The following is a 12,005-nucleotide window of genomic DNA, read 5'->3' as shown; positions in this document are numbered from 1 at the left end:
GTAGAATTGCGGTGCAGCTTTTTCTCATAAAATTTATTAGCCTTCTTTGAAGCCTAAAAATGTAGGATTTTTGATTTAACAAGGGAAAGAGCTCATTCCCTCTCTTAAACTTGTAACCCCTCCCAGCCTCAGCAGAATACCAACTGGAACTGAACAAGGATACCTTTTTTATTATTTTCATTTCTCTAAGACATTGCTTTATGTTTCCCTTTTCTAGAGTATCCAACATTAATTCACCTCTCCTTCTGTGCTATTTTTGTGCCACAGACTGAGCCAAAGGTGACAGTGAAGAATCCACAGAAACCGAACATCAAATGTTCCTGTTCTGAACTTTCAAGAAACTATTTAATATCTTTCTTTTTTTTTTATATCATCATAAGGCCTGTTTATATACTTCAAGTGGAAACAGTGCACATTCAGCTGCAATTGATTTCCTGTATGGCAAAATACCTCAGGCATTCAGCTGGCTGGGAACACTATGGAGGCCTCTTACCATCATCGGTTTTTTGAGACTGGGAAGCTCTGCCCAACGCTTGTTCTTATGCCAGAATAAATGAGAGACCCTGCTAAGTGTCCAAGTTAATTTGGTCTAGCTGAACCAAATCATAAACAGGCAAAATTTTTTATTTCAAAAACCCATTTCAAAAATACAGGTCTATTTTTAACTTCAACAGTAATGCCATCAATTTAATCTTGCTAATGGGGCATAATGTTCATCTAGAGATGAACACATTTTTAAGTACAAAAACTAATCAATCTGAAATTTTCTTTTAATAATATATCAATATATTTGCCTTCTCCGTTGCTATCTTTATAGCAATAAATTAGCAGGCAATTTCCCAGACTAAAAAAGTATATTTTTTTCTTTTGATATCACCGAGTGACAACTACAGCAATAATTTTATTTACTTCACTTAGTTTTTCCTTTTAACAGCTGAAGACACAGAGCAGTTTCCACTAACATTTCTAGGAATCTGAAGAAGACTACATGAGTAGTCTCACCAAGTTCCTGTGATCACACTATAACAGCTGTAACATTCAAATGCCCAACCACCTGACTCTACTTCAGATTGTAAATTAAGCAAAACAGAAATGCAAAGTGACCTATAATTACCATCCTACTTTCCACTTAGCATGGAAGTTTCCCTAGCCTCAAACCCTCCAGAGTCAAAGGACTCAATTTCAACTGCTTGAGAATCCTGTTTCTTTAAGAACCCTAGAAAAAAAAAAAAAACAAAAAAAAACCAACAAAAAAACAGACTGACAATACAACCATTTAAATATATACACATTTGTGTGTGTATCTATATCATATACATTATATATAAATAAATGAAAATCAGGAATCTAGATAACCCCGAAGAAGCCTAAACTTTTTACTGAGGCTCTCTGGTTTGACAGTAGTTTGATCAATAACAGTTTCCTAATTCTAGGGTAAAATTATTTGCCAAAAGCTGAGATATTCTTTAACTACCAGCAGTTACAATGGCCTTTCAAAACCTTGCAACAGATGATCTGAGACAGGGTCTTACAGTCACATCCAAATTGACTGAAGTACAAGCTCTTGGATGCTACAGAATGTTCTATCAGCCTGCTTTAACTTTTCCAAGTAGGTTTTCTACAGATTTTACTATCCTCACACTATAAAACAGGACAGTCTGTAAGAAAAATTAATTTTTCATCCTGTGAAATTTTTTTATCAATTCAGTGGTTTATTTCTTAACAATCAGTGTAAGAAAATTGAACACTTCTGTACTAGAAAAACTATCATGAAGAAAAGATGTTGCATGTTTCCTTCAAGAAAGTGATTAACAAATATACCATCATTTGTCCTGTAATTTCCATTTAATCTTTAAAAAGTTTGCATGATTTAAAATAGTCTTAGTTAGTCTAGAAATATATCACAGTTATTAACAAAAATCTTTACTTCTTAATCACTTTCAGAAAATACATAGGGTTAAAGCATCCAGCAAACAGCAGCTTAAGAAGCAAAAGCACTAAAGAAACCTGCATTCGGATATTTAAACTGACTTGAACCATAATGTCTGGCTGTCCTGTGAAAAGCACTTTGGAACTTGGAGTTCAAACTATAATGTTAAATTAAAAGCCCAGAAGCTTGAAAACTATCTTTCAAAATGCTGTAAAATTAAGGTTCTCCTTTCAGGTATAATCTAGTAAGCCTGGGAGGCAAGCAAAATAATTTTCAGTAAGAGGATGGGTGCTTTACTTTATCCCTTAGGAGTCACTGAGATTATCTCTACCTCAGTTTCCCTAAGAAGTGTAAATGACACATAACCCTTGTGTTCTACACACTCTTTCAGTGTGGTGAAAGCTAACATTATCACTTTAGTCCAATTAACGGGTTCCCTCAAATCATGAGGTCTGAGCTTTTAAATCTCTACTTTTAAAGAATTTCCTTATCCTGTTTCAGCCAGGCTAAAAGACCACAGTAAGCCAGAGCCACCCAAACTACATGTAATTGTGTTCCACAAACCTACAGGTGGGAATTTGCTTCCATTTCAAGTAGGATATCAAGACATTCATTCCATTCATTGACATTCCTGCTCTCACCTAGCCCCCAGCCACACCTCACATCCATACAACTCCATCCTTACAACTTGGATTATACCGTGCATTGGACATAACGAAATTGTGTCAACACATATTGTAGCATTTTAAAACAAATACTCTTGCTGAACAATTCCACATACTGACCCTCCAAGAAAAGCTCAGAATAAAATTCTTTGTAGATGTTCACATGTGCTAGACAGCAAACCATTGTGCAAGTTTAATCGCCAGTGAGGAGGACCAAAGTAAAAATTTATTTGACATGACTTTTACTGAGCTATGTGCCAGTTCCTAAAGCCCAGCTTTTCTGCCTGAGGAATGCAGTTTGCTGTTACAGGAAGGCCACATACTGTAGCACCTTCTCACTGCACGACATGACCGATTAACAGACGGAAAATGCGCCACATCCCAAGCAAACGGATTTATTCCACATGCAATCAGCTGAGAGCTTTCCCAGACACATTAAGCTAATTTCAAGGACTAAGTTCAAGCAGCGCTCCTGGAGTTTCTTTCACTCTACCCATTCACAACAGTGAGCAGCAAAAAGGTGAGTTGCATGACAAGGTCAACAGCTGAGTGAGTCTTTGCCAGAACTCCTCCAGACCATCCCTGCTATGACCTCAAACTGTCCCCAGGAAAGAAGTCAGCACTGGGCAAGTATGGGCACAGACAAGTAACTGTGATCCAGATACCAGAACTAATCACCCCCTGATATGACTCAATATTTATAATTAACAAATAAAAGGAACCAACCCAGTACATTTTCCTGAAATCATCAGAAGATGGGCATCACTGATCCTCTAATAAATATTGAAAGAACTCTTTGTGCAACACTGATGCTGATTTAAAGAGCAAAAGGGAAAAAAAAACCCCATAACATTTAGTGGGCAAAGTCCTTATCTCCACAAAACAGTAGCAATAAAGAAGCATCCAGATGGCCCTAGCATCCAGACCCCTGTGGAAGCTCCAGGAGCTGCATGATGCGCACAGCCAGGGTGGGCAGGTGCATCTGTCAGGTATGTATGTCAGCACTGTCCCCTTGAGATGAAAGAGACTCACAAGCAACAGAACTTCAGTAACAAAGGCTGATGACCAGCTTTTCTTCTGAAGAGAGCAAATGAGATCATCATGGTTTTGTTTTTTCAGAAGTCTTCCCTGAAAAGCAGCCACAGCCCCTATCCTATCCTATCCAAACAGCATGCAGTGGTGTCTGGGAGAAAACCTTTCTCCTCCATACCCTACCCATGGATATCACAGGTCCCAACCACATCACTGCTTCACCAAAACAGGGCAGAAAAAAAAAATCACCTCTTCTCCTTGCTTTGACCTTGTGGGAGTCTGAGTCAGTACCTATTCTGTGCTTTGGATGAACAAACTGCTTTAAAGGGGCTTGAGGAGTGCAAGAGCCATATCTGTGTTTGAGAACAAAGGTTGTTTGTCAGCAGGATCCTCTGCTGCAAGGTTGCAGAAAGAACCTCTTCAACGTGGTTCCTTTTGGATCTGCAGTGTGCATGGCAGCAGCAGGACAGCCTAGGTCTAACATGAAGAACACAAGTGACCCTGTCAGCACGCACAGCCATGAGTGAGGAAGCACACCTGTGTTGGGAACCGGCCACACTGCCAAGGAGAGAGCTGCTGCAGGTGAAGCGGCAAAGTGCAAACTGCAGTAACTGAGATCGCCAGGACGAGTCAGCACCAGGAGATCAGCTCTAAAATCTGCCCAGCATGGCTTGTGCCTTAGCAAACCACTCTATCCTTCACACCAAGAGAAAAGTGGGGTTTTCTTAGTGCTCTAGTCTGCACTTCCCTGCTGGCAGGCTCTAAGAAAATGGAAAACAATTCCTGAAGGGAAGGTCTGCAGAGAACTTGTCCTTTTGCCCTGAGAAATTTGCCTAGCACTGACTCTCCTAGCACAGATATCTCCAATACCAATTTAGGAACTGTGTCATCTAAAGCAATAGAGGAGCACAAGCATGCCAAGATACTGCCCTATATATCAGGAAGAAACCTTAGAGATTAAATAGTCATTAATGCCCTCAGAAATTACTTACTTCCACTCAATAACAGATCACAGTATTCTAGAGTGGCCTACCTCAACATCTACACTGTGCCTGATGCTTGGTACTGCAGGTGGAGTTTGAGAAAGTCAGCAGCTTTGCCCCAAAAATCTGGGAAAAGCTCAGGAAATTAAATGAGTTCAAGCTCAGGAGGAAGAGATGATGGAGGCAACCTCCTCATACCATAAGGCAGAAGAGCCTTCACAGTACAACCAACCTGATAAGGCAAGGATTCTCAGAGGCTATATCCAGAGAGGAGTGGGCCAAGTGGTCCTGCCTGCCAGCAGGACACAGACAGCAACCTCTTCAAGACAGGAGGAGCACAGAATGACCAAGATAAAGCAAATCAGAGATTTATGACTTCAGATTCATCCAACATGAGAGAGACTGACAATTACCAGAAAAGACTGACAGAAAGATGATGTTATAAACCACATGGTGGTAGAGTATGAGGGAAGGCAAACTCTCTCTCCAAATTCAATAATGATTAAATGTTAATCAATATGTTAATAATCAAAATGTTAATCAAATGTTAATAATCAAAATTCAATAATGATTAAAATGTTAAATACACCTTTGTCTACCATTCAAATAGGCTGACTGCCGATTCTTCAGAGAAATTAGTGCCTCCACAAGCAACAGAATGTGATGTGACACAAGCAAATGAACAAGCACTATGATGAGATCACTCAGACACTGAGGTGTGACAGCTCTCTGAGCAACCTCTCGAGTCATGTTATCAGCAGAGTGAGAAGGAACTGGAAACTAAACAGTGAGAAAGCTTCATAAGCACTTGAGTATGAAGCACGCTCATCTTGGCAGCACCAATACTGCTCGTAAGCCAAACCCAAGTTTCTGCTATTAACTTGGTTTCAGTTTAAAACAATAAGTGGAAAGCTCTGTGCATACTGAAGTGATAAAGATTACTGACGTGCAAATAAGCAGTTCTTCATCTCACCTATTTTCAAAATTATTTACACAGAAGGAACTATCATTTTTCCCCCATATCAGACATCAAGGACACAAAGCACTATGTTACTTTGTACTGAAGCACCACAGATCAGGGGCAGCAGCAGAAAGGAAGCTGCTCTGTCTCTGCCTTTCTCAAATATGTTGGGACCTCAGCTGTGGATCTGGACTCATTGGGGTAGGCAATGCAAATACAGAAAAATAAACAAAAACAGAAAGAAAACCCCCAAACAACACATTTATTCCAGTATGTAGAAATCACAGTGAAGCTGTAGCAGACAGTGTATCTAATCTTAGGGGACGTTCATGAGGGTAAACATTTTCTAAATACTTTAACAAACCAGAGTTTACAGGAGGTTAGGGAGCAAAACTTGTCTGTGTTTACAGACAACTTTGCATAACACAAGGGGAAGCATGGGAGAAAGTACAAGCACTAGAGCCTATGCACTAAACCTAGGAGCTAGAGACTCCTTATGTGGGCTAATTAAAAGGCAGAAGCTGACCTTGAAGCCCACACCCAGATGACAATGCTGGAAGATGTCAGCCATGACCATGAAAAGAAACTGGCTGTTACGCTGTTCCTGATACTGCTCCTTATGGCAACCCAAACAGCCATCTTCTTCCCAAGGTTTTATCTCCAATGGCTGTGAGCAAGCACATGAGCGGGTGATTCAATCACTGTACTCATGACACACTTTTTATCTCTGCTCTGTACTTCCAGGGAAAGGAAGCACACATCTTATCAGCAGAAAACAGTAGCTGAATGATACTAATGCTTGGAGCATGATCCTGAAACAGCTGAATGGATACAAAGGTTCAAATATTTAAATTCATTAGCATGAATTAAGTTAGCATTCATTAAGTTAGGTTTTAAAACATCTGGGCAGGGCTCACAAGCAAGTTTCTACAGAATGTATGCTTACAGGAAGAGGCTTGGCACCACTTGCAGTCTGAAACTCAGAGCAGGCAATCAAGACTTATAGGATTCAAAGTTAATTAGCACTGCTTCAGTCTAAAGTTTACATGGGAAACTGCTGCCAGCCCAATTTATACCTATCACTACACTTATAAAAAATACAGGCAGCCTCCACTAGCATAATCATCATGGCCCCAGAGAACATTAGGAAGCAGAGCTAGTGGAGCTCATGTTGAGGAAGGAAGAAAAGAATCAAGTCAAATGCATGAAGTCACTCTTACAGATAAATTTTCAAAGCGTCACCTTGCTTTGTATTTTCACAGCAATGCTCTGCATTGTGATTAGTGAAAACACAGGTAGTGACCACTCCCACGAACAGGTACTTCAGTAGGCATCCCAGTCAAGAGATTACAGTGTTTAAGAGATGAAAGTTTAAGAGTTTGTAACATGGCTTAGACAACTGCTTCTTTCAGGCCTCTTTGATAAGTATAATTAGTTTTTCCTTCTATTTCCTTCCCCAGTCCTCCCTGACTAGGCCCCTTTCTTTTCCTGTATTTGTAATCAAGTTCATGGCTAAACCTATTTCAGGCCAAGTTCATATTAACCTATTTGATACAACTACCATAATTTAAAAAAAAAGTTTATATCCTTAAAGTGATTTGGGAGACTTTAAGTACTAAGAGATAGCTTGTCACACACTTTTACTGAAAATTAATGAATACCAACAGACCATACTGGTACTTTTAGTTATTATTGAATCTGTTCACATTAATCTTTTGTATTCTTAGCCACCTATATAAAAGACTCTTGTACTTAAGAGTTGCAACTGTTGCCACTGCACTAAGATTGACTTTACTCTTCATTCCCTTTACTCCTGTTCCCAGGCCAGTTTCGTGGTTTCACCACTCACTATGGTGTGTGAGGCTTTTCTAAAGTGGAGGGGAAATCTAGGCTCCACATCCTTTGCATTCTAAGTTTACAAGAATAACACTTTCTTCCACTTTTTTTCCCCTCATTGACAGTCCTACTAGCTACAACTTTCTATGTGCAGTGACAGTAATGCAGGTTCTCAGAATTAACCATTCAGCAACAGCTCTGCAAGCCTTTCAGCCACTCCAGACTTTGCTGAGGGCTGCAAAAATTCTTTTCCCCCACCTCCCCCTCTTAACTCTACAGAAGCAGAAAGTCATTTAGAGCAAGTAGTGGTAAGACATCCTCATTGTCCCCACCAGAAAAAATTCCAGCTTATTATAAGAGGGTCACCATCTCTCCAACTGTCTTCAGTAGACATTACACTATTAATTTCCATTTTTTCATATTTTATTATTCTATTTTCTATTATATATTCCAGATATATTATTATCTAGGTATATTATTATTATATATTCTAGATATATATCCTATATCTGTTCACTATATTTGGCAATTAAGAAATTTATGGCAAAGTAACTTAAAGCCATAATTAATTTAACATGTCAATAAAACGTTTCTTTAACACAGCAACCTTCCTTCTCAACACGACTGAATGCAAAAGAGAACGCACATCAGATTAATTCCTTTGTTCCAATTTGTAACTGCCACAGCTCTATACATTTCTAATCTGAGAAACACTTCTAAATGGAGCCTGCAAACGGCCCCCTTCATCAGCTTGGATGTTCCCATTATTTCGTGACCAAGCACATCTGACCCATCTGACCCTACAGATGGGTACACGACAGGGCCATCCTGCCACCCAGAAATGTGGTCCCTCTTCTTCACAACCCCATGCTCCCAAAACCAAGAGCTGCAGCTCTGGCTTGGCCAGTAGAAGCTGAGTGGTGCCCAGCAATTGCTGGAATGGCAATCAAGCATGAAGAAAATTAATAAATAAATAAAAAACCAACAGTTGAATGAGTCTTTGGCATACTTTAACAACTGTGCTAAGTATCTCTTAAAATACTGCTATTTTTGAATTCTTCAAAAAAAAAAAAAGAGATAAAAATAAAGCTCCATCCATTCTGTAGTATCCTTCCCTAAGAATTGTTTTGGTATAGGATTGGTCTTTTTTAGTGACAATTTTAGAAACAACACCTCTCTACATAAACTTTTTTTTCAACAGCAGTGTCTCAGGCTCATCTGTGGATCTACTCTTCAAAATTACTAACAGCAGATTTTGAAACTGTGCTCTTGATTTCCCCATTTTTGGGTTGATCTCAGAAGTACTCACCAGAGCCTAAAAGTTGTACGGGTGATGCTACTACAAAGCAAGATAAAATGGCAGAAGCCAATGTCAGATTACAGTTCTGTTAGTGTTCCATGGTTAGAGAAACAGACCAGCTTTGCATTGCTGAGTTTGCATTCAAAGACAATAAAGCACTACTTCAAGTAAATGCCTTTGTCAGTTGCTACAGCCCTATCTGGTTAGCAGGGCTTTAAAAAGCCTTTCCTGAACGGGAGCCAAGAAATCACAAGCATATGAAAGGCACAGGACAACAGGTATACAACAACTCAATCCAAATAAATGCACACAAGGAGGCTTTCAAACATGCATACTGCTCCAAATGACTTCACAAAAATACTATCACCAGTGCCACATGAAAGACTGTGTCAGTGAAAGGTTCAAACAAACCAACCTACACAAATAACATTACCAAAAAGTACCCAAACTCACTACATGCCACTTATTAGAAAAGTAAGCAGGTACTTTCACTTCCCTTCTAGGGAACAACAAAGGTTTAAAATAAAATAACAAAACAAAACTACAAAGAAACCCAAAACACAGCGCCATAGAAAAACCCACCTAGTCAAAACCACCTCACTTCCACACAGGAAGGTACCAAGTGTTCAGTTAGATAGCTCCAAACCCTTTCTACCTTTTTCCATGGCCTCACAATCAAACACTTCAGTCTCAAAGTATGCCTCTAGACAGTTAATTTGTAGTCTCACATCCTGCCCAAGGAAGAAGAACACATTAGCAGATGTCCTGAAATGATGAGAGCTGCCAACAAACTAGGTTCACTACTTGAAGATTTCCACTTAAAAATCAAGTCAACGCTGTCTTTGCAAGATATTATCAAGTAAGACTATAAATTACAAACTGATTAGGCTACACACCTATTTTTTCCCTTTCTCTTTTTTTTTTTTGGAAAATCAAAAGTAAAACAGCAAGAAAAATGACACCTTAACACCTAGTGTTAGAATCACACCATGCCTTTGCAGAGATGCACTAAGTTGTGTGTCCACTGGTCCACACTGTTTGCTTAGGGCTCTCCAGATCTGTGAGAAACAGCCAGCATTCCTGTAAACGAACACATTAAAAAACGGAACCTTTTATCAGAGTGTTTTGCACCATTTCTAGTTTGCCAGCTGAGAACACAGAGCAGAAGTAGAGTTCAAGTTTAATAGCTAAGCGTCTGCATGGACTCGAGAACAATACCAATATTCATTAAGAGGCCAATCTCAAACTGCCTTCTCATATTTTCGAGACAAGCACTCTATTAATACATTTCCTAACCTTAGCATAACTCTTATGTTTTCATCCCAAAGCACCCACACACACATCGGTGAAGAGTTCCCAAAATTATGACAACTACGTGCCCTACAAACACTAGGGGCAAAAAGACCCTTAAAATAAATCTCAAGGAAGCTATATATTGTGCCTTGCCAACCACAGTCAATTGTACAGCCAGGAGCTGCTACAGCCAGATTTAGCTTCACACAAGCTAACAGGATTCCTTTATAAATTTAGCTAGAGGCACGGGCAACAAACGCTTGTGGAAATTCGAACCGCAGCACTCCAGCAGCAAAGACTGCTCCCTCCAAGAATGAAACAGTAGCAAAAGATGACTATTAGTAGGCTCTTATTACACAGCTTTCAAAACACCTATAAGTCATCAGGTTCTCTAGGCAGAGTTATTAACCTGCTGAAGTACCAGCGAACACTAAAAGAAAAAAATCAAGGCCACAGCTCTTTCTGTGCCTGCCAATTAATAATCATAGGAGGAAAAAAGCCATCTAAAGGGAGACCGTATTGGAAACCAGCTGAACGTTCGAGTAAGTTTGTTTCAGGTCCTTTTCCCTCATACTTGGAGCAGTGTGGCTGGTGAAGAAAGAAGGAAACAAGTGCCTCAGGTCTGTCAGTGCTAACTGAAGGATGAGATCTGAAGGGCTTCTTTTCCAGTAAGAGGGACTGGGACACACGACCCGCAAAGCAAAGCAAAGATGAGCGCAGGATACAGGGGAAATGCATACAGGGTCCTGTAGGGCAGCTCTGCCCCACTGCCTCGCCACAGAATCAAAGCTCCTGCTCCTTAACAATAGGTCAATCATATTTTTAAACCTCTTTAGGCCGTACTTATCACAATCCCATTAACTTTAAAGCATTTTTAAAAATAGAGGATGGATTTCGGGGGTTTTGTTAAAGCATCCCCACAAAACCTGAGGCCCTATGGAATTTTATCATATTTTAAAAGAAGTACCTTCTCCCTCGCCGAAGACACTCGACGAAGCCCCCAGGCTCGGGCTGTGCCGGTGCAGCTCGGCCAGGCTAGCCCGGGCTCCGGCGGAGCGACGGAGCACAAAGCGGCGCGGCGGCCGCGGCGGGAGCCCGGCGCACGGTGCCTGCGGCGGGCAGCGCACAAAGGCTGCGGAACGGAGCCCGCGGAACGCCCGCTCCGCTGCCGAGCCCCCGGCGCGGTTTCGGGGCTGCGGGACACCGAGCACCTCCCCGCCCGCCCCGCCCCGAGCCCAGCCGGTCCGGGAGCCGCCGCCCCCTCCTCGGCGCGCCGCACCGAACAAAGCCCCCGGCAGCGCTCACCGGCAGCCTCTCGCCGTCTTCTGCCCTCGCCCAGCGCTCCTCCTCCCGCTGAGAATCCAGGAGCAGGGGTGCGGGCCGGAGTGCGGGAGGTTACCCCGCTCCGCAGCGCCGGCCGGCTGTCCGCCTCGCAGCGCCCGCGGCCGCGCCCCGGCTCGCTCCGTGCGCTGCAGCTCCGGGCAGCCGCTTAATCTCCAAACTTCCTCCTCCTCCTCCCGGCCGGGCAGAGGAGTCTGTGAAACTCCCCTCCTCCATGCAGCTCCCGCAGCCCAGCCGCTGCCTCGGCCCCTCCCCGGGGAGGCCTGGCCCGGCGCTGGGCTGGTGCTCGCTCTGCTCTCCTTCCCCTCCCTAGTCCGCCGCCCCCAGCCCCCGAGGCTGGGAAAGGGGGAAGAGAGATTAACCACTCGGATTTGTCTCTGGAATGGAGCCAAAGAGAGCAGTCGGATTACAGCCCCGAGAAGAAGAAGGGAGGAAAAGGGAATGGGGGATAGGATGAAAGAAAAAAAAAAAAATTAAAATCCGCTACTGTTTTCACGGAGGGAAAAGCTCTGGGCTCTCCTGCCCTCCCCCGTGTGTCAGGTCACAGCCTCTCCGCCCAGCTGCGAGCCCCATCCCCGCCTCGCCGAGCTGCTCACCGGCTCCTCTCCGCCACCGCAGGTCTGAGAGAGCTTCTGTAAATGAGTTGCCAAATTGCCAAAATGCG

The 12,005-nt window shown here is 42.3% G+C and overlaps 1 protein-coding gene across 2 annotated transcripts in view; it reads right to left on the bottom strand.

Annotated features, from left to right (window-relative positions):
• Positions 1-11,764, bottom strand: part of PLEKHG1 (pleckstrin homology and RhoGEF domain containing G1) — a 126,545-nt gene extending 114,781 nt beyond the window's left edge. Inside the window, exon 1 of one of the 2 annotated variants that reach the window (XM_038133597.1) lies at positions 11,306-11,764. The gene's annotated coding sequence lies outside the window, so the exon portion shown is untranslated. Of the gene's footprint in view, positions 1-10,967; positions 11,234-11,305 lie in introns of those variants that run through there. The other variant, XM_038133598.1, reaches the window with a different exon arrangement.
• Between the last annotated feature and the right edge of the window lie 241 nt (positions 11,765-12,005).

Source organism: Motacilla alba, chromosome 3 (genome assembly GCF_015832195.1).
Source record: "Motacilla alba alba isolate MOTALB_02 chromosome 3, Motacilla_alba_V1.0_pri, whole genome shotgun sequence".
In the NCBI taxonomy this organism is placed as follows: Eukaryota; Metazoa; Chordata; class Aves; order Passeriformes; family Motacillidae; genus Motacilla; species Motacilla alba.
This window is presented reverse-complemented; position numbering and strand designations above follow the sequence as displayed.